This window comes from Linepithema humile, chromosome 1 (genome assembly GCF_040581485.1).
Source record: "Linepithema humile isolate Giens D197 chromosome 1, Lhum_UNIL_v1.0, whole genome shotgun sequence".
Taxonomy (NCBI): Eukaryota; Metazoa; Arthropoda; class Insecta; order Hymenoptera; family Formicidae; genus Linepithema; species Linepithema humile.
The window spans coordinates 28,517,546-28,538,193 of NC_090128.1; the positions used below are offsets into that span (position 1 = coordinate 28,517,546).

The window sequence follows — 20,648 nt, forward strand, 5'->3', positions numbered from 1 at the left end:
TCTCCGTCCGTGATACGGATAACATTATATTAGAATAAAGTTATGAGTTTTCTGTGAAATACGGTTCTTAGCTCTGTCATCCCTCCGTCCCTCATTGTGAAGTTCAATCTCCTTCGGATCCTGACAACCACCTCGTGCATACTCAATGAGCTATTTTACACTAAATTTATAAAATTAAATTTATAAAATTTGTAAAATTAAATTTATAAATCGAATTTCTAAAATTATAAAATTTATAATTATAATTATAATTAATAAATTAAAAAAATGTAATTTTGTTTTCTATAACATAGATCATCATACTCATAACTTTATAAACATAAAACAAAAAATTATACGTCAGAGATATGTATGCCACTTTTCTTGTGTATATCTTATAGGAAATTATAATTGTCAAAATCAAGACTGTCATTATTGCTGGTTGTGATGCTACTTGGATCATCATTTCTATTGTCAACTTCTGGATAAATCTGTACAGATAATTATAATATTTACATGATAAATAATCATTTTGTTTTTGGTACGATCGTTTTGTTTTTGGTACGATATTGTATATTTTTAATAAATTAAGCGCGATTTGAAAAAGATGAAAAATTATTTACTTATAATGATGTCAATAATAATATCAATAAAACTTACTGTTTTTTTTTTATTTAGTTTAATTGGCTTGCCAAATGATGTTCATCTTTAATATGGTGATTGAAATGAGTTGTAATAGCAATAGATATGTTTCTGTGTAACAAATGTTATGTTCTACTTCAAAATCATCACTTTTGGTGCATATTCCCATAGTCAATTCTGAGATGTATGTCTTTTTAATTGCTGTCAGAATTGAAGCGTAAATATTCTTCTAGTCTTTTAGATAAAAATAAAACGTTCTCATTACAAATAATGCATTTCAGGCCAATGGGTTGAATGATTTAAAATAATCTTTTACTTACTCAAACATTGTGTCCGTTTGAAGTGATGAAGTGCATTCTGATGAACCAGCTGTGTCGTATGCTTCTTGCGTATTTTTCAATTTGTCCAAATGTTTCGTTATTATATGATAATTCAAAGACTGGGAAATAGAAAGAGATATATTGTTATGACAGATATTACATTCCACTGCAATATCATTTTTTTCTGTCTGAAATCTCCGTGTCCAATCTTTTACATGTTTATAATTCTTTTCTTGTTCTTCAGGATGCAAACTTAAATGATTTTTTACAGATTCAGTTGTAGACGGAACATATGTATTACAGATAACACATTGTGAATGGAATTTGTCTGAATATTTGAAATACTTCCATTGTATTAGTTTCTTTTTTTCTTCGTCTTTCGAAATTTCTTTATGGCATCGTTGGATATGTTTTTTGAATTGTTGTGAGTCTTTATAAGTATATGTTTTTTCGCAAAACTTGCATTTTGCTTCAAAATCCGACTTTTTTGTATAATATTCCTACACAGTCTTTTTAGTTACAAAAATTAGAGACATCGGGTCCGTTTAAAGTGACTGGATGAGTGTAACTAAATACAGTACACAGTGATGGCAGAAGTATACACTGCGGTTTCTACACACCAACAGAGAGAACCGTTTACATATAATGTGCAGAGCGTTTCGGTCAAACCTAGCTAACAATTATCAAAACACGCGGTAATATCATGCCAAGTATTATTGTCAGCAAAAGAGACGTTACAATGTATTCTTTACACGAATATATTTTATGAGAAATAATGCACAAATATTATATTATATATATTTTTTTAATATTCATCGAGTAAAACTTCTCAAATTAGGAGGGCCATATAAAAAAAATCTATGTATTTTTTCGAACTTATTTATACTGTCCTAAATGCAATTGTTATACCGATTGCAGAAATAAATAGATATGATTGATTGATTGCATTAAAAAATTTTTATAATGCATTTATCTATCTGATTTATTTTCAAATATGGCATCATTAATGTTGATTTTTTTTGTGCAAGATGCCCCGGATTTTTGGTTTGCATTTTGTATTACATTACTCTATTTTTAATTGTTATAACAATAGTTTTTAATGTTTTAAATTTAATTTTGAAGATTCGTAAAATAGAGAATATTTTAATATTTTATAATATTTTTGTTAAAAAGCACATTTTAGCAGTTATTCGTCTGCGTATAAAAATAATTTCCGCATTTTTTAATAATATAAGATATATTGAATGAATACAAGGGTTTTGGTGGGTTTCGTGACAGAAAAATGAGCTAAGTAATTTTATCAAATTAGACATCTCAGCGCGCACTACGCGTGCCATTTATTTTTTAATTACATAGAAATATATATTACAATTATATTTTTAATAAAAATACAGCATTATATACAGCGTTATAACACCAATATAACACCAATTCACATAAAAATTAGTTAAACTTGTTAAACTAGTTAAACTTGATAGGTTATTACATAAATATATAGTGTAGAATAATTCGAAAAGAAATAATTGAACCGCATTTTGAGTGAGCATTTACATTAAACCAGTAAGGGTTGCGTCTTTGACAGAGTCGCATTAACGTTCGGCTAATTTCTCTACGTCACGTTCAATAATAAGTACACACATTTGTCATACTTCTACAAATTGTACATATATTTTTTCTCATCGGGGCAAACACTGCTTGCGAATAAATATCAGTGATGCTGCATTGATTACAATAGCCCTGGAGTGTTAATTAACGTGTGCAAGCGCGATCAGCAGCGCTTCGATATTCATATTTCGGTGAATAATTCGATGTGAAGGTGGTTTTGTGTAATGCGAAATTTTTCGTATGTCCAAACGTAGTGTCGAGAATGCCGTGTTTTGCATTACTTGCTCGTTTAAAATGCATCGCGTATGTGCTGCAAACATCGGGAGTGCCATGTAAAGTACCGGGTGTTTGTCGTATCGTGTTAATTAACGCGCGCGATCATAATTAGTCGGATTTTTCCATTTGGTTTGTATTACGAGTGAGTGTGAGATCAGTCGAGCAAACAAGTTCAAATGACAGTGAAGAATTTTTAGTTAAAATTTCTTGTTATTTTACCTCAGTAATCTAATTGTTTATGTCTTTTGCTCGCAATAATTTAATACTATTTAAATTTATTCACTAAATAATATGATTAGCTAGATAAGTAAAAATACGAATGTATAGAATCATAAGTTAATATTTGATTGAAAATATATTTTGTTAAATATCTTATTTGAAACAAATTTCGTGATTATATTATATAAATTATAAAATCGCAAATTGCGACTCGCAAGCGACAAAAGTATCTTTCTGCATAACACGATGTTCCTCTCGCGTATATACGTTTCTCCAAAGCGACCGACATGTACTCCCTACACATACACATATCGTGAATTTAATTCCGTAACATATTCCCGTCAAAGTTTCCTCTCAACGAGAGACACTCGTCCTTCTAGACAGTGCGAGAGAGATGCAACGGGCACGTAACAAACCCGCGAAACTCTGGCAGGTTGCTCAAACCCGCGGTCGAACGGCCAAACGAACATTTGCTACTGCTTTTCGCCGACTCTACAGCGCGAAAACACTCGACTACTGCCGTGCAATATGTACTCTTCGCGTGGTCCTAGTTCTCCTCCCTGGCGCAAGGATGAGTCTCGAGGACGCTCTTCCGCCGTTTCGCTGCTTCTACCGGGTGCGCACGAAACACATAATACCGCACACAACACGCGAATGTGTACCGTCCGGTCCTTGTGTGTGCGCGATGCCGAACACGAGAAACCACTCAGGCCAACCCGTTTCGGGTGTGTTTGCAGAGACGAGCCACTCGTGTGTATTCACATTGCCTCTCGCTTTCTCTTCCAGATATGCTCGAATTCGCGTGTGTGGCGTGACAGAGGGCTGAAATAAAAGAGCCTTCTCTACCTCGGACTCGCGCCGTCGAGCACCCTGGAGTTTACCTCGTTTTGTCCCTTCGATTTCAAGGTAACCGACATCAGGGGAAATCTTCGTAAACCTTTTCTCCTGCCAAAGAATCTTCCTTTGGCAGGATAATGAAATCGGAGGAGGGATCTCTAGTATTTCGTGCAGAATATCGTTCTCATTAGGCACGAAAGTTCGCTTCTGCGAGATGTTACCGAGACCCCTTTTATCCGTTTCTAATTTGTTTGACAAAAGATTTCACGATTATTACATTTGTGATATTGAAATTTTTTTATAGTAGTATTTTACGTAAGAAATTGAATTGAATTTAATTAATTTCTAATTATTATAACAGAATGAAATCTGATTTTATTTTGAATATTTTTCTCAAAATTTAAGTTATTTTATTTTATAAATTCAGATATTGTTATTTTCTTACACTTGTATTAAGAACAAGCAACCAGAAAAAAGGAGCTTGCCTTGAAATATATTTTCTTTAAGAATATTATTGATCGTGTAATATTTTTTACAGCGAGATAGCATTGAGAAATATTTAATAAAGACACGAATAGTAATTAGCGAGTGATTTATCTCGTAGAGATGAGCGTCGCGATAGTCCGGCTAATTGCCGAGATTTGAGACGCCGCGTAGCTCAAAGTTTCTCTGCTAACGTAGTTTCCGCACGAGTTAAAGGTGTTCTTTTCGTTTTGTGTTCTAGGTATCTTTCGTCTAATGCAGTGGCCTCTCCCGCCCGGCGAACTTTATGAAAACTTCGGTAAGTACAGTGCAGATTCACAATTTGCCCTTGTTAGAGAATGATACATACCAACAGTTTTGCGCAAACTAATGGAGAAGTGCTTCCTTCGTTTTCGCGTACCGCGCAAACTATCGGGCAACTGTTTTGTTTTCTCTGAAAATAACCCGGCCTCGTCGCGATGCATCATGCGCGTTATGCAGAAGACAAAGACAAAAGTGGTTTATACAATTCGTGCGGAAACTTCGTTATCGAGAGTTTTCTCGCGGAGAAGCGAATTTTTCTCGAGTCGAATTTGCGCTCTTGTTTAAAACATTCTGCGCGATTTGCTCTTCGCGCGATGCATTGGAAACTTTACAATTGTTATTTCATATCTCGAGTAATATTTCGAGGGAAACGATTTAAGGCGCTTGGAGTCGATAGTAAATCACGGTGAATGTCACCGTAATAATAACCAAAGTGATTCATAATCACTCGGGCATACTTAACGCGGTGAGTTAAGAGGCAGCCTCGGGATAACTTCTTAGATTAGATTCCTAGGCATGTCGCCAAATTCGCATTCTTGCGCGGCCATTAAACGAAGCTGGGCTATATAAGGCGCTTCTGATAAAGCCTCGCTACCGGCTCTCCACCTCCGCCTGCCAAAGGCAGCCTCTGGTAATTAAGTCGAGCCCACAGCGACGTCGCTTCCATTGTACCGGGCAAATGGGCTGTTTAGCCTGGATACATGACTCCATCCCCCCTGTTATTGTGCATGTACCGGCGCAATCGATCACCGACCCACATCTCTCGGTCCCTCGATCCCTCCCTTCTGGTCCACCTTCCCTTTTGCACCCTCTTTGCCGACCCGTGGACCAGCTGCTACCTCTTTCCCCGACCTCAGTATTATCAAAGTTTCGATAGACGTACGAAAACGCTCGCCGCGCCGTAATATGTAGTTTTGATGAATCTTGCGAAAACATAGCAATCCCCGCCCGTGAGCGATTTACCCTCATTTTAAGGCCGTTTAAAACAAAATGTTGAAACAATATTTTTGCGTAATTTATACGTCAATATTCTTTGCAAATATTTTCTTTGAACGATGCGAATGAAATTGGGCGAAAAGCCCGCGGCTTCTGCTACTCTTGTTTAAATCGCGCGGATAATATTGATATGAGCTTTGCAATATGACACAGCTCAACAGATAAAAGTCGATCGACAAATATGGACGGAGGCGAAATTCGATCCACCATATACGATATGTCGGTCGATGTATGTATATATCTTCTCCTCTAATACGCGATGAGGCGACGACTGCGTGGAAATGGAACGAAAATATTGTTCCACGAAGAGACATTTCGGCGACGTTACCGAGTCTGCGAAACGTATCCGACTCGAGGGTGGAAAATCCAGCCGAAACGAATTCGCGAAAATCCTCTCCGGGGAATGGATGTCGAGGGGCGCGCGTCTCGCCTTCGCAGAGTTTTCTGAGAGGACTCTTTGACACCGGAGACACTTTAAAAACGTGCCCGGACTGCCTGAGAGTGAGTATGCACTCTCGCGGTAACGACTTGGACGGAGCACTCTTTACTTTTATTAATACGAAATTATTCCCTCGCCAAATTCGCGTTTCTTTGCGAGAAATGCGTCGGAATTTGCATTTATTACGACCACCGCATAAGATTTTTTTTCCACATTGATGTTTGCACGGAGATTCATTTATTATTTGCATGATATTCAAAGAATATATAAAAAAATAATAATAAAATCCTGCTACAATTGTACAAAAGAATATTTGTCGACACGAGTAGAATTAAGATTTTCTATCATAATTACATTATCTCTCTTTATTTATTCTAGTGTAAAATTTATATATTATTCAAAGATTCTTTTAAAATTCTCAATGTAATTACTAATTAAAATCTGTCTATTTACGGTTATACATTTATATAATATATCCGACTGAAATATCTCGCGAAATTAATGGTATTCAAATATTATTAAATATACGGTCCTTCTATATCGGACGAATAATATTATCTCGTCCGGTATGACAAGAGCACACGGTGTTACTCACGATCGCGCGGAAAATTCGGTTTCGATGAAAACTTTCGACACGACGAACGCTCGCGACACGTTGCGTATTTTACGTACGTGGCAGGAATGCGCGCGTTCGACGCCACGGCTACGTGGCGGAAAAGTTTCGGTTAGAGATAGCAGTAGGGGAAGAGGTCAACATTAATTATTATCGCTTCTCGAGAGCGGGTGCGATCGACGTCACGAGACGGACGTTGAGCAGTGCGCCGCCGATCGTCTCTCTGCCATTAAGCCTCTCCCCGCCGTCTATCGATCAGACTCAGGTCTCGAGAACCACCTGCCGCTTCCAGAGTCAACCTCGTTCCCGAGGAATTACACGATGTTCGCGGCAGATGCGCCGATGCATCGGTGAGTAATAGCCTCCTTCTGGGTGCGGAAAGGCTTGTCACGAAATCTGCTAGCGATAAATCAATCCGGAGATCAATTAGCGACAAATAGAACGTACATCTGAATTGCGAAGATAAACCCGTGCAGTTCACCATAAAATTAACTCGACGGGAATGGAGGCTGCGTGGATAGATTGCACGCGTTCGTATAACCATTTCAAATAACGCCTTATACGCTTTAAAAATGTATAGGTTGGTCCGCGCGAGTCCACTTTTATTTGATTTTATTTTTTCATATGCTTTAGCGGTTGCGGGGAAGGAAATGAAATACGGTGCACAAATGCGCGCTTCCGTCTGTCGTTCGCGTTGGTACAGCGAAACATTTGTCTACGCGGCGTCCCCATGATTTATGGCAGTATTATTCGCACCCAGCTACCCTTTCAATAAAATAACATCGATATTCCCCGAGTGGCATTATTGAGACGAATTGTTTTCACCGTGTTACTCCAACGTTCTCGAGTACGCAAATTTTTCGCGGCCCATGCTCGTTCAATCGCCATCCATATCCGGCGATATCGGCAGCTGTTCATTACCATTCATTATCATTGCTCTGACAAAACGAGACGTCATGACATAATATTAAAATATAAAGCTTAAAATAACACCAGACAGAATTTACAAAAGGGACGTGGATAAAAATAAAATGAACCGAAAGCTTTAATATGGTACAACTAAAATTAGAATAGTATAAAACGAATTTTTATCTTTAACTTTTTTTATTTTTTATTTAATTTACTACATTACTATTTCATCTTTTAGTTTTTTTAACTTGTCAGATTAAATTTTTCGTACCTAAATTTTGCTTCAAATAATCTAAAATGATGCAAATCTAAATAATACAGATTTATCTGGAAACATTTCTAGCATGACATTCGCGACTTAATCTATTAGTAATTGGCGAGGAAACTAGGACTGCTTCATTAATAAGCGTCACTCAAATACACCGGTGCATTAGCGCTTAACCAACAATAATAGCTTTTCCGACATTCGAGATTTGCTTATTCCAGCATTAATTACAAACAAAAGGCAACTTGATCTCTTTCCATTATTGCATGTATAATGTAATAGTTTTGTGCTAAATGAAAAAGAGGTGACATGGTTACATAACTTCTATCTCTTGCGTTCTCTCTTGCTTTATGCTTTATGATATATTAACTCGTTTTCATCGATATTCTTCTAATAGTCTTTCTAAGAGCTAGCGGTTAATGTGATAGAAAACATGACGAAGATTATTCCGCATAATGTTGCTCTACTCGACATTTATCAAGCATCTCTTAATCCATCTTGGTAATAGCGCCAACCCCAATTTAAGTTCCGAAACAATCCCCAAGCTTCCTGCAAAACTTGGAAATCAGATTTCTGCCTACGTCCCAAGACGATTTGCGAAAATTTCGCGAAGTAATTCCCACGGTGGTAATTCTGTCGACAAACGCCGCATCCCTTTTCTTCTAAATGAGGTGTTTATTTCGGGAGTGACATAAATGGAATTTTGATAAACCTTATTACAACCTAATATTGAATAATTATCAACAATCTTTTATACAGGCTGCTTCAAAATTTCTCGATCATTTTTCAGTCCACATATATATTTTTTAATAACGATTTTGAATCGACTTTTTTGCAATCTTTTTTGATTCTTGTCATAACTTGTCAATTTGTTCATAAAGCCGGTAATTAAACGTCAAATGTAAGAAAACTTGTCGAAGAGTTATTTCTCGGCGAAAGTTTCTCTTCTCTCGGGGTAAAAATTTTGAAATCCGATTCTCCCATCCGCGAGTGCCAATCATTGTAAGAACCCAGCCGGGATTGCAGCGAACAGTTCGACACACTCTCTCCGTGCGGGAATGAGGATAGTTCTGAGGAGTTTTCGGCCGGCTGGCTTGGCCGGATTAATCTGCATATTACCATCCGCCGCGGGGCCATTTGCATTCCCGGGACGGAATACCTGCAGTGCCAGCGTCTTCCGTCGCGTGGCGACGACGTGCCAACGATCCCGTAATGATCGCAATGACGGATGCGGTCGCGGTGCGGTCATGTTGCACGTGCGTTGGTGACCTGCGAGCGGTCGCCGAAAGATTTAATTAACGCTTTGAGTGACAGCCGTAATTTGCGAGGAGAAACTCGGACGACGTAATAGTGTGGAACGTAAGAAGAATGTAAAGTATTCTTCTGATGCGATTCATAATTCTTCGGATCATTTCGACACATCGGAATAGCGCGTCTTGAGTTTTTCATCAACTATTTTTCTGCCCGTTTCTTGCCTTACGCGCGCACTTTTAATTCGGCGCGTCAAATCCCTCTGCTTGTCGCGATCTCGTCTGCCCTTTGTTCTAGAACCACTCTTGTCCCTTTTATTCCACCCATGACTCTTTCTTTCGCAGTTCTTCAATCTTTCAGGCGGATTAGGAGCTCAAAGCGCGCCGTCTTCGTCGGCGTCGTTCGTGTCTGTTTCGCGGCGGGACAAACTGTTCACCGTTTCCTTCGGGCGTAAATTTATGGTCCACCACCAGCTAACTAACCGGAAAAGCGGTATAGTGGAGGAGCTGGGAGAGTAAGACTGCGACAAAGTTCACTCTTGCGCGGCGAATTAATTCTTGCTCATATAATATCGCGATAAAAAGATTAAAATTTGAAAAAAATTTTTTTATTTATACGCTTGTACGCTTTTAGAAAAAATATCGTAAGATTATTGGTACAAGATTGGACGTTTAAAAAATAAAAAGTAAAAGAAAAGGTAGATATTGCTAAGCCTTTGAAGCTTCGCTGAAAGGTACGAAAGGTTTGCTTACTATTTACAGTTATCGGCATATATAATGAATCGGCAGCACGAAAGCACGAAGGACGCGGAAGTTTGTTAACGAAGTTGATAAGAGTGGATCCGTGGACGCAAATTCTCTATCTTCTCTTTGCGAAGTTATCGAAAAACCAATTCGTATTTCGCCTAATTACTGCGAGACGAGATGGAAGGAAATTGCGATGCTGATTAGAACGCTCGATGAATTTTTCGAAAGCTATCCGAGTCGCGAGCCGCATTGAAACGTCAAAGCAGAAGCGAACTCTTTGCTAACTCTCTGCTTCCTCTTGAACCTCCAATTATTTTCTCGCTTTACAAATTATAGAACTCATCGTGTCGCAAAATCTGAAAAATGTGATTCTCTAGATTCTATTAGATCACTCAATTTCCCTCACTTTTAGCGACCATCGATCTTTCAAGAGAGATAACAAAGTGTGTTAATTGTCTTTTGCTTGTGTGCGTGTCTATAATTGAGGTAATATTGAAAATTAAGAAGCGGCATACAAAACTCACGTACGTTTTAAAAAGACTTTATTTATTTCATTTTTAAGAAGAAGTCGATTATGCTGGCAAAAAATCTGTAGAGAAAAGTAGCAATAATTCTACACGCGTGTTGTACAGTGAAATAAGATTTACTTGAAAAGCCTAGAAATGTAAATAATTTAAAATAAATTACGAGATTTCAAAGAGATATACATCATTCAAAGCAGGAGATAAAATGCGGTTATAAAAATGTGCATTGCTTAAAATTGCATATAACTCGTTTTTAGAATTTCCGTAGCGATTCTGGAAATTTTGTTAAAAAATTACATGTCGAAAAAAAAACAGCGATAGAATACATTTTCACTTAATAATATAAGTAAATCGCGTGAAAGAACTTTTTGCTCAGGTTAGATACAGTACGTCGCTTTTTTAAGCTTTGTGAACAATGCAGTCTGCGAATTCGGCGCTTTTGTGTTGTCGCGCGTTGTAGATTAACCCCGTTACTGCGGTAGTATTAATAAAGCGAGGGTGTAAAACTGGCGGATTATAAAACTGTCCGCAGCGGATTTGCAGGCGGGCGCGATTATTGCAGCCGGCAGCGCGCTTTTATGTGAGAGTAAACGTCATCGCAGCCATTTCTGCAAAACCGCCTTTGCATTTAACTGTTGAGTCTAATTATCGTGACTTGAATAAAGACGCTAGCTTAGTAGTGACAGGTGCATTTATGGGAATAAATATGAAAACGAAATTAAGTTGCAGTTCCGAGAAAAATAAGTAACGAGATCTGCTGTTTGAGATCTTGCGTAAAATGAAATGATTAAAAATCTTACATTTTACGCAAGCTTGTTTATTCACTTTGATTTGGAGTGACGTGCTGCATTAAATATTATGCAACACTGAAAATTATATGGCTATATTTAATGCTAAACATGGAGTTTGAAACACGAGGCATTGTTGTTGCCGTATTAATCAATCCTTCTCGACATATTACGTTATATTTGCCGCAGCTCTAATGAGAGAACCGATGCATTAATACGTAATGAATGAGATAGGCCATGAACAATTAATATATAATCAAGTTCAGGTTTAATTGATTAGTTGCATAATTAATAAATTCACCTCTGAATGATTCTTCCTGCTGGTATCTCGCGATAAGTATCCAACTGCAGATTGGCATAATTTAACATTTTCTTCATTTTTATGAGAAATAAAATTCTAGCAATTTGGACTCTCGTTGCAACGCGCACTGCGATCAAATTGTTCTTTTTTTAGCTAAAGGTTCCTTGTATCTCTTCTTCGTCCGAAAACTCTCTCAAAGACGCGCAACCTCGGCACTGCAGATAAAACGGCCGCTATCGTCTCTTGACGTATGATAATTTTGACGGAAGTTGAAATTTTGCCTGATGCGAGCATCAGAATGGTAGATGACGAGAGTCGTGCAAGAGTATCTTTCATCGGAGCTCCCCTGAGAGTCGTCTCGACGGCGGACCCGCCCGAATTCTCCGACAATTTCGGGGAAACCTCTTAGCCACGTGGGACACATGGGTACCAGAGTTTCCTCCGCGTTCTCGTTTTGAGAACCGTAAACTAGAACAAGCCGCCGTGTCCTCTCTGTCTTCTCCGGAGTGTGACGAAGTGCTCTAGAGTCCGCTCTCCTCTCCTTATGTCCGCACTGTCCGTCTCTCTCTTTCTCTCTCTCTCTCTTCTCACTGTCCATCCTTCTCCCTTTCCCTCCCTCTGCGCTTTTCACCTGTGATCCACCGCGTTTATCCCGATTGTTGCGCAAGGTATTGGCAAGTTTCCAACATTCCGTGTCATTAACTTGCCGGCGTTTATATCGCGATTTAATTAACACTGATAAACCCACGATGAAGCTAATATCGAAGTTTGTTACTGTATCAATTAATTGTTTGAGTTTGTGAAATTAAAAGTTTATACGCTCCCTCCCGCTACTGCGAGTGCAATTTAAAATTGATATTCATTCCGATATAATCTCTCCGAAAATTTATGTGATTTTCAGAATGAATGGTCGATACAAATGGACCATTCATCTGTTTGATGCGATTTTAAATCGCAGCGCCACGTTTATTGTTCGTTTTTATTAGATTTTCGGATTTGCAAATTATACGATTCTCGTCGAATAATTCACCGCCTTCCGCGCTCTTGTCTCCGTCGTATTACGGACTACCGTTCCGTCCATTAAAATCTCCAAGCCCGAGAATAAACGTGACGGCGCACCTGAACGATCGGGATCGCTCAATTAGCGAGGCAGTCGTCCGCGTCGTCGCTTACGCCCGCGGTCTATTACCGGCTGTTGCAAAAACACGGAGCGCATAATCGCGACGGACACGAAAATCGATCCCTTCCTAAAATAACGCACGCCGGAAGGTGCCCCCGTGCACGGAACGGATTTTCGAACGCGACGTCGTGCAGGAGTAGCTTGCGTGTAAAAGCTCATTTAAGAGTCTCTCGTTTACGATGATTTCTTCGATACGATATGGTAATGCGATACACATTGCCATGACTATGGCATCTCTGCAAGGGGTAAAAAAAAAGAAGAAAAGACAATAAATAAAGCATTAAAAATACAACGGGGGAAAGAATGAAGTCAATCACGATCGGGTGAATTCGTGGGAGGGTCAAAGGAAGCGCGATACGAAGGTCCAATCTCGGGAATATGAACGGCGGTGGGCGACGCGTTACGATGGCACCGGTGTGCACAAAAGGTGTGGGATGGCGGGACTGCATTTTATCGGTCGCGCGTTTTCACGGGGTGGTGGTCGGTCGGCGATGGTCGGTCGGCTGCGCGAGCTTGCGGCCGACAGCATGAATGTTTGATGGAGCGAGCCGGATCGCTCGGAAGTGCCGTCGGAGAGCCGTCTCTCTCTCTTTCTCGCCGTCCGATATTACCCGCGATAACGTCACTCGTCGATCAAATAAAGGGACCGCCGGCGCGGCGGGTGGGCCGGCGGGCCGGAGTGACTGACAGGTCACGGGAGTTGGAGGCGCGCAGGGCCGTGATTCGTTTTCACGAGGGGTCGGCTCTCGCGTATAGGGTTTATAGGGCGTATTAGGGTATTGGGTTTTCGGAGTTTAAATCCACCGCCTCTTCCTTGAAATCCACGCGAATTTAATTCGCGCACACGCGAATTCACTCCGGTCGAAAGTACGCGAGGTAACTCCTTATCGATCGCCCCCGCGCTTTCGTGCCGGCAACGTGTATTTTCCGTCGCGAATTAAAACGGTTCGCCGCGCGCGCGGCGCTTCGTTACTGTTTACCCTGACCGAGTTTCAGGTTATTTTTTTTATTCGCTGCACTCTCTATATGCGATGGGGGGGGGGGGGTGGAAACCGATATTCCGGCGTCTATCGTCGCCCATGACTGCGCCGTTTCATCGTAATTACGTTTTAATTTGCCGGAGAGCGCAGCCCCGTGGGCTCTCCGTCGCGTGGGTGTAAGTGCGTCTTCCATTGCCGTCCTGTTTACAATAAAGATAGTAATGCATACGTGATTAAATTTCCAATAGCATGACAATTATGTATATAATGGAACGTGGAAGCAGAAATAAACTCGCCGCTGCATTGCACAATTTGTATTAAATTCGGAATAGCGAGTGATCACATACCAACAATAATATAATTTCGCAGAGTAATATAACATTTTACAACCGTGTCTGAGAAAGTAATAAAAGCTCTGAAAATTCTGTTGACGTTCAAACTAAAACTTTCAAGTCATTTCCTTCAATATTAAAGAGTCCTTTTATTGCTGCTGCGTTACACCTGCTGGTGCAATTTACGACACCTACGCTATACGACGATCTTGTATGTATTCTTAAGTTTAAATATATCGCGTTTATTGCATTTCTAAACGCAAAACCACGTCATAAGACAGAACTTACCGTAATGTCTTAGCAGGTTTTTTTTTTTATAGCAAGTCATCGGTATTTATGGCCTGACGTCATTTTATTTTTTATTCATAGTTTACTTTCCACACGTTGTCGATAACAGAATGCCTACGCCTAACTGCGTATAAAGACAAAAATATTTTATCACACATTGTCGTCATCGTGCGTGCTTTACACCATTGATATACGCAGTCTGACCCGATAAAAGCACGACTCGACTTCCGCTTTCGTTAATAGATCCCTGTGCTTTGCACTCGCGCGAGTTCGAATGCCGTGTTTGTCCGCCGCCACGTGGCGGTAAGTTGAGCACCACTGACCTGGCGCCAGGTTGGCTGGAACCTGACACGCGATCAATCAACCTGCTGCCTTGTCCCCTGGCTGGGTTTACTCGCTTCGGACCTCCTCACCTGAGCTTGAATTCGCGTTCTCGGCACGATATGTGAACCTCTTGCAGCGGAAAGACTGAGACAGGATTTACGACTAAAACATCGATCGATGCTGATGCACGTGTAAACAATATGCAACAAAAGCATGCAAATTATGTGCTGCTATTATAAAGAATATTAAAATATAACAGAGTGACGTATGGTATTCTATAACAACAAAAACTTTTATAGCCTTTTTTTTCTATTAATTACTTGATGTAAAAATTTATCTGCTGTTTAATTGCTATTATTTGTATTTGAAGCAACGTCCAATCGATGGAATCATATTTACCGTCGCAAATCGTAACTGAAATATCAAGATTGTATTTGCATTATTGACATGCCGCGTATCGCGTGTGGCGTTTTCCAGAAGCAATAAAGCATTGTTTCGTCGAGAAAAATGGAATTTACGTGAAAACAGAAATTTCCACAGGATGAAACGACAGGACTTTATAGAAGCGTTGTTCGATGATGCGTCAAATACATTTGAATTTATATTGGGAACCAGCTACCGCCTTCACACAATCGCCTCTCTTTTCCTCCCCCTCTCCGCCGTCTCTTTCCAACCGTCTCTAGCAAACCGTGTAAATCCTCATGTAAATTCTCTTTTCGGGAGATAACCCCGACTCACTCGCAAATCCGATTGCCGAGCTATTGCGGTATCAAAAGCCATTTCCATGTAATCTGCGATTCGTTGATGGCCGCTACCTGTATAGATACATCCGATACTATTGTTTATATTAATTTCATATCTCTCCCGTGAAATTCGATACTTTCGGTCGGCTGGTCGCGCACGTGTGGGTCGAGTATCGATTTTTCTCCGTAACTCGCAGGGCGATCGCACCTTGATCCTTCTATATTATTTCTCACACGTTATAATGCCTCGGTATTTTCACAAAGTGGCTATTGTTATCCGCGCAAGATATTAATCATACGCCACCGTCGACTGGCCGATGTGCGCATTCAGAGTAATTCTCTGTATAATCCACTTGTGAAGTCAAATTGATTAATTTCAGCTGTGCTGTGAAATTACCCGGTGCTGCTATAGAGATTCACTTGATGATTATTTTCAATAAATATAAATTTGAACACTTTAATTGAATTAGAGTGAACGGCGATAATGGAGAAAACAGCCTTTCCTCCTCACCTGTGTAAAAATAGATATCCCCGGGACTTCATTTGTACAGATAAGGGTTAATCACGATGGGAACAGGCTAAGATCACCGTGTCAGATTACACAAACTGTTCCGTCCCGAAGCCGCAGCCCCATTGCGTATCCTGCGGAACCTGCGTCATCCGCATCGAGTAAAATCTCATTTGTCCGAAGGACGAAGGGTAGCGAGGGGGCTTAAGGATACGTGGATGTATACATGTGGAACTGTATCTAGAGACGGGATAAAATTACGTCGAGTTTGTCGGCTTTACGAGCAAACGCCGGCGACACGTCGACGTGCGGTCGGTGTAACAAGCAGAAACCAGTAAATTACGTCTCGCCTTACCTGGGCCGCGGTGTGATGCACACGACGAGCTCCATTTTAACTTAGGACGCTCGTACACCACTGCCATCCACGGATGGTTGAAACTTTAACGACGCCCGTTGTCTGGCGGTGGCCGCGCGACGAGATCCGAACGGTGATGAAAAACGTCCCCTGCGGCAAATTACCCAAGTTACAAAAGTTGCTTGCTCTCGTTTGGCTAATAAAAGTCGTTGGATTATAAATGCGGATGATGTGACGAGATCGTGGAAAACGAATAATTAGGAAAGCGGAGATAATATTACGGAAAAAAAACGTGAGGAAGGAAAAACGAGGAGCGGCGAAAACCGCGTCTGAACAGCGCCGGCGGCGGAATTTTTGAGGCGAGCTAATAAAGAATCGATAGAGTTGCAGATTGCGATGAATCGATAGTCTTTTGCGCGTGTGGAAGAGAAAAGAGAAATATTACAGGATTTTTCTGTTTTACGGTGCGCCTTCGGTAAGGCACGAAGGGTAAATGGGATCGATTTGCGCGATCGCGCTCGTAAAGTATACGCTAAACAAAAAAAAATCCCCTTTACTTTACGGCGAACGGACGATGGTGAGCGAGCGAGTGTGGCGCGCGCGTTTTTACGAAACATCGATTTCAAGTGCACTCCGGAATGCTCCGCCGAGATATAAGGCCTGTCTATTTTCTCCGGAGATATACCTTTAAAGGATGGGTGGAGGAACCCACGCGGGACAAGGAAAACTAGCCATTTGCATTCAAATCAAAAATCTTAATGACAAGATTCTTGTCGGCGGAAAGCCGACTTCGATTCGGAAGATTCCGCCGGTTCGTTGCAGCTTTAGGAGGATGGCTGTTCCCGCTCCTAATGTAATCAACGGAGTAGCGAGGGGAGTCCAAAATGAAAAATTTGCCCGAGATTTCCGACGGCACGTCCCGTCCACTTTCTGAAGCGACGTCGAATATTCTTGCCCTTCTATATTCGTTATTATTTGAACAGAATTGTTCCATGATTTGAATAGAAAATCATATTTTTTGTCATTTATTAATATCTTATACATCGTATACATATAAATTTTAACACAGAAATATTATTTTAAGTCCGCGTTAAATAATCTATAATTTGCAACAGAATTCAAAATAAAAATGTATTTATAATTTTATGCGATAGAACATGCGAAGAATCAGAATACACACGTGCTAAATAATACATATTGAACTTGTGTGTATTTTAATTCTTTAAATGTATTACGCGGTACATAAAATTATAAATAAAATGTTATTTTGAATTTTGTCGCAATTTGTCAGCGGTGGGAGTCATCACAGACAGCAGTTGCTGTCATTACAAGTACGTATTTATTAAAGAAATGCTATTATAAAATTGAGATTAAAAACACAGTGAATTAAACGCGCGCGTACGCGTAAAGTTATTAGATAAATTGTTTCATACTGAATAGTAATAGCGGCTAAATTAACGTATAGTAATTTTTACTTTACGAATAATTGACGAGCACGAGTTCAGAGTAAATTAGTCCGACAAGGCAGCTGTAAAAACGCAATTAAAATTTTAAGCCAGGTAGGACGAGCGTGAAGAGTAAACGCGGGACAATATTTCTGAATAATTAACATCATATTAAATCATTATGCCACATAATGTACTTTATGTGTACTTCGATGAGTGCAATGTAATTTTCATTAATTCACCCCCGAGGTGATAGGTGAATACGATTTATGAGCACCAAAATGCAAAATGTCATTTTATGTACTCATTCGGGATTTAATTTATATCCCATTATGCAATGCTTAAATATGTTAATAGAAGAGAAAGGAAGCATTGAATCATGATTATAATACTTGATATATATTTATAAAATATAATTATATCAGCAAACATTTTTGCTTTTAAACCAAACTCTTTGAAATATTACCAAATATCTATTTTTATATATTTTAATTTACTGATGTTCTCCTGTGCGTTTATGAAAAATTAATTATCGCAGCTCTTCACTGAATAACTTTTTAAGTTAGATTAAACGAATATCTATCCAATTAAATTTGCCTCTCGATGATTATTGAGTTTTTGCTCTAGATTTGCCCGTGACAAAAGCAATTCCTCCAGCCGCGGAAAATGAAGTGAGAAAAAATCATCAGCACAATCGTAAAATGAAATACGCATTAGATGAAATTCCAATCGCTTTAATTAATTGCTCGACGATCATCGAATATTTCCCTTTGTCTGCGCTTCGAACCAAACTGCCCTTTGTACGTACCGTTCCCGACAATTTCACCTTGATTATCATCACGCTCCTCCCTTCCGCGTTATCGCGCACCAGGAAGATTCGAATAGAATCCGTCGTGAAACCCGCGTGCCGGGTATTGTAGAGCTGGATATCGCGCGGTCTATCTCGCTTAGGTTTACCGTTTATAAGCCCTCCCTGCGGTTCGCGATTTTCCACCGCCAGGTGATATCGAGTCCCGCGCTCAGATTTTCGCGAGTACGACCGAGATTGCAGCCGGTAACGACGCGGTGGCGGTGTTTACCCAGACGCCGAGGGTGGAAACGATCCTCCAAGATTCGCGTGTACGTGCTCGAAGACTCCTTACAGTTAAGCCCGCGCATCTTCGTGCATGTGAGCGACCTCCTCTTGATGTTAATCGCACGAGTGTTGCGGAAATTGGCGAAAATGCTCGCGCGAAATGCACTGTCTGATCGTGAATGCATGGATTATCGGATGGATGTCCCAACGGGTTTATAAAAATTGATTTTTCACTCTAAAGTTTAAAACAAGCTCGAATCTTTTTTAATCTCTGTACCAGATATAAAATATTGCACGGAGTTATCGCGAATGATGTTTCATATTTATTTCATTTATCAAGATAAACAATCGCGAAGATTAAACTCGTAAAAATTCATACCTTTCCACATTCGTATTTTTCGCTGATTTATATTCGACTTTTCAGTAGCTTTATTTAACGCAATAAACACTTAATGCTTCTCGGAAGTTATAATTATACGTCCCAGAAGAATGTTAGAAAATTGTTCGGTAAAATGTTTTAGTTAAAATTTGTTCTATCTGGGCACATATAGTCTGTTCAAAACTATCTTGTGCGCCAGAGGAGAACAGAATCGCGTTTTGGAGTAACGCAAGAGTCGCGGTTAATCCGGGTGACCGCATCAGGGCGGTCCACAGCCGCGAGATATTTCACGTTCTCTGAATTTCGCGAGTCGTGAAATTTTTAGTGGAATCCGGCGAAACCCGTGGCTGCGGCCCATAAATCACGGCCCGTTTCGCGGGGTGGTTAAGACTGGTGTTTAAGGCCGCTTTATGAATGGCCACAGCGAGGCGGAACGATATCTCGTGCCGAGCGGCCGTACGTTTCGTGCGAGCATTCCAGGTTGTTCCAGTTTCGAATAAGTGAGGGGGTGGACGACGACAAGGGTGGCCATCGGCGGCGCCCGTTCGTCTGCCGCTCCTGGTCAATGCCTTCTACCACCACTCTTTCTCTCTCTCTCTCTCTCTCTCTCTCTCTCTCTCTCTCTCTCTCTCTCTCTCTCTCTCTCTCTCTCTCTCTCTCTCTCTCTCTCTCTCTCATTCTCTGCGTTATTCAGAAAGTTGCCGGTATCGGTATCGCGGTATTCCCAGTCAGTCGTGATTCATTCGGTTCAGTAATAGTGCAATTCTCCACAAAGTGTTTGCGGATTCGACTCGGTATTCATGCAAATCGCGTGCGAGTAACGAGGGAAGAATTTTAATCTGGGCATACACTCCGGTCTTTACTGGCGATAGTAATTAGAGCTTCCGCTTCACTATGCACCTGTGAATTTATTTATTATACCCTACGCGCTTGTTGGATGTTGCCAGATTAATTTAGAGAGACGAACGTTTGAGACATAATCTTCATCCTTCCACTCAATCGCAACTGAAAGAAAATCGTGAGATTCAATTTTTCCCTTTGTGTCTCACTGATACTCGATTATTTGGCGTGTCTTTCGAGAATTTTTATTTCTGCCACTTATCATACTGCTTCCTATATTTTTTCATAACATTGATACATGAAACTGAAGATGTGTCTCACTTGACGATTTTGTAGAACGAAAAATTTACAAGCGTTAATTGTTATCTATATAACGTCGCTGTGCGAGTTTGATTCAATGTTGCAATATGCGCAAATATCACGACGTATTGACAGGTGGAAATGTATTGCTAATATTTGCGCTTGCTGCGAGAATGCTAACCAATTCGATACTTGTTATCAAGCCGGAATCGAAGCGATATTTAATATCGTTGATTGAAAGTTCCAAGTTTTACGATCCTATTGCGCGAAGAAACATGTGTATTTCGCGAATATGAATGATATTTAATGGAAATATGTAATGTACAAAATGTGTTCCAAAGTGCTTTCAAATATAACTTTAATGGCTTTCTCCATGTCGCAGCCAATTTTTATTTCAAAGAAT

At 40.1% G+C, this 20,648-nt stretch overlaps 1 protein-coding gene across 1 annotated transcript in view; it reads left to right on the forward strand.

Annotated features, from left to right (window-relative positions):
- LOC105670172 (protein Fe65 homolog) overlaps positions 1 to 20,648 on the forward strand; it is a 178,584-nt gene that overhangs the window by 31,791 nt on the left and 126,145 nt on the right. Inside the window, exon 2 of the mRNA XM_067356309.1 lies at positions 4,603 to 4,659. The gene's annotated coding sequence lies outside the window, so the exon portion shown is untranslated. The remainder of the gene's footprint in view (positions 1 to 4,602; positions 4,660 to 20,648) is intronic.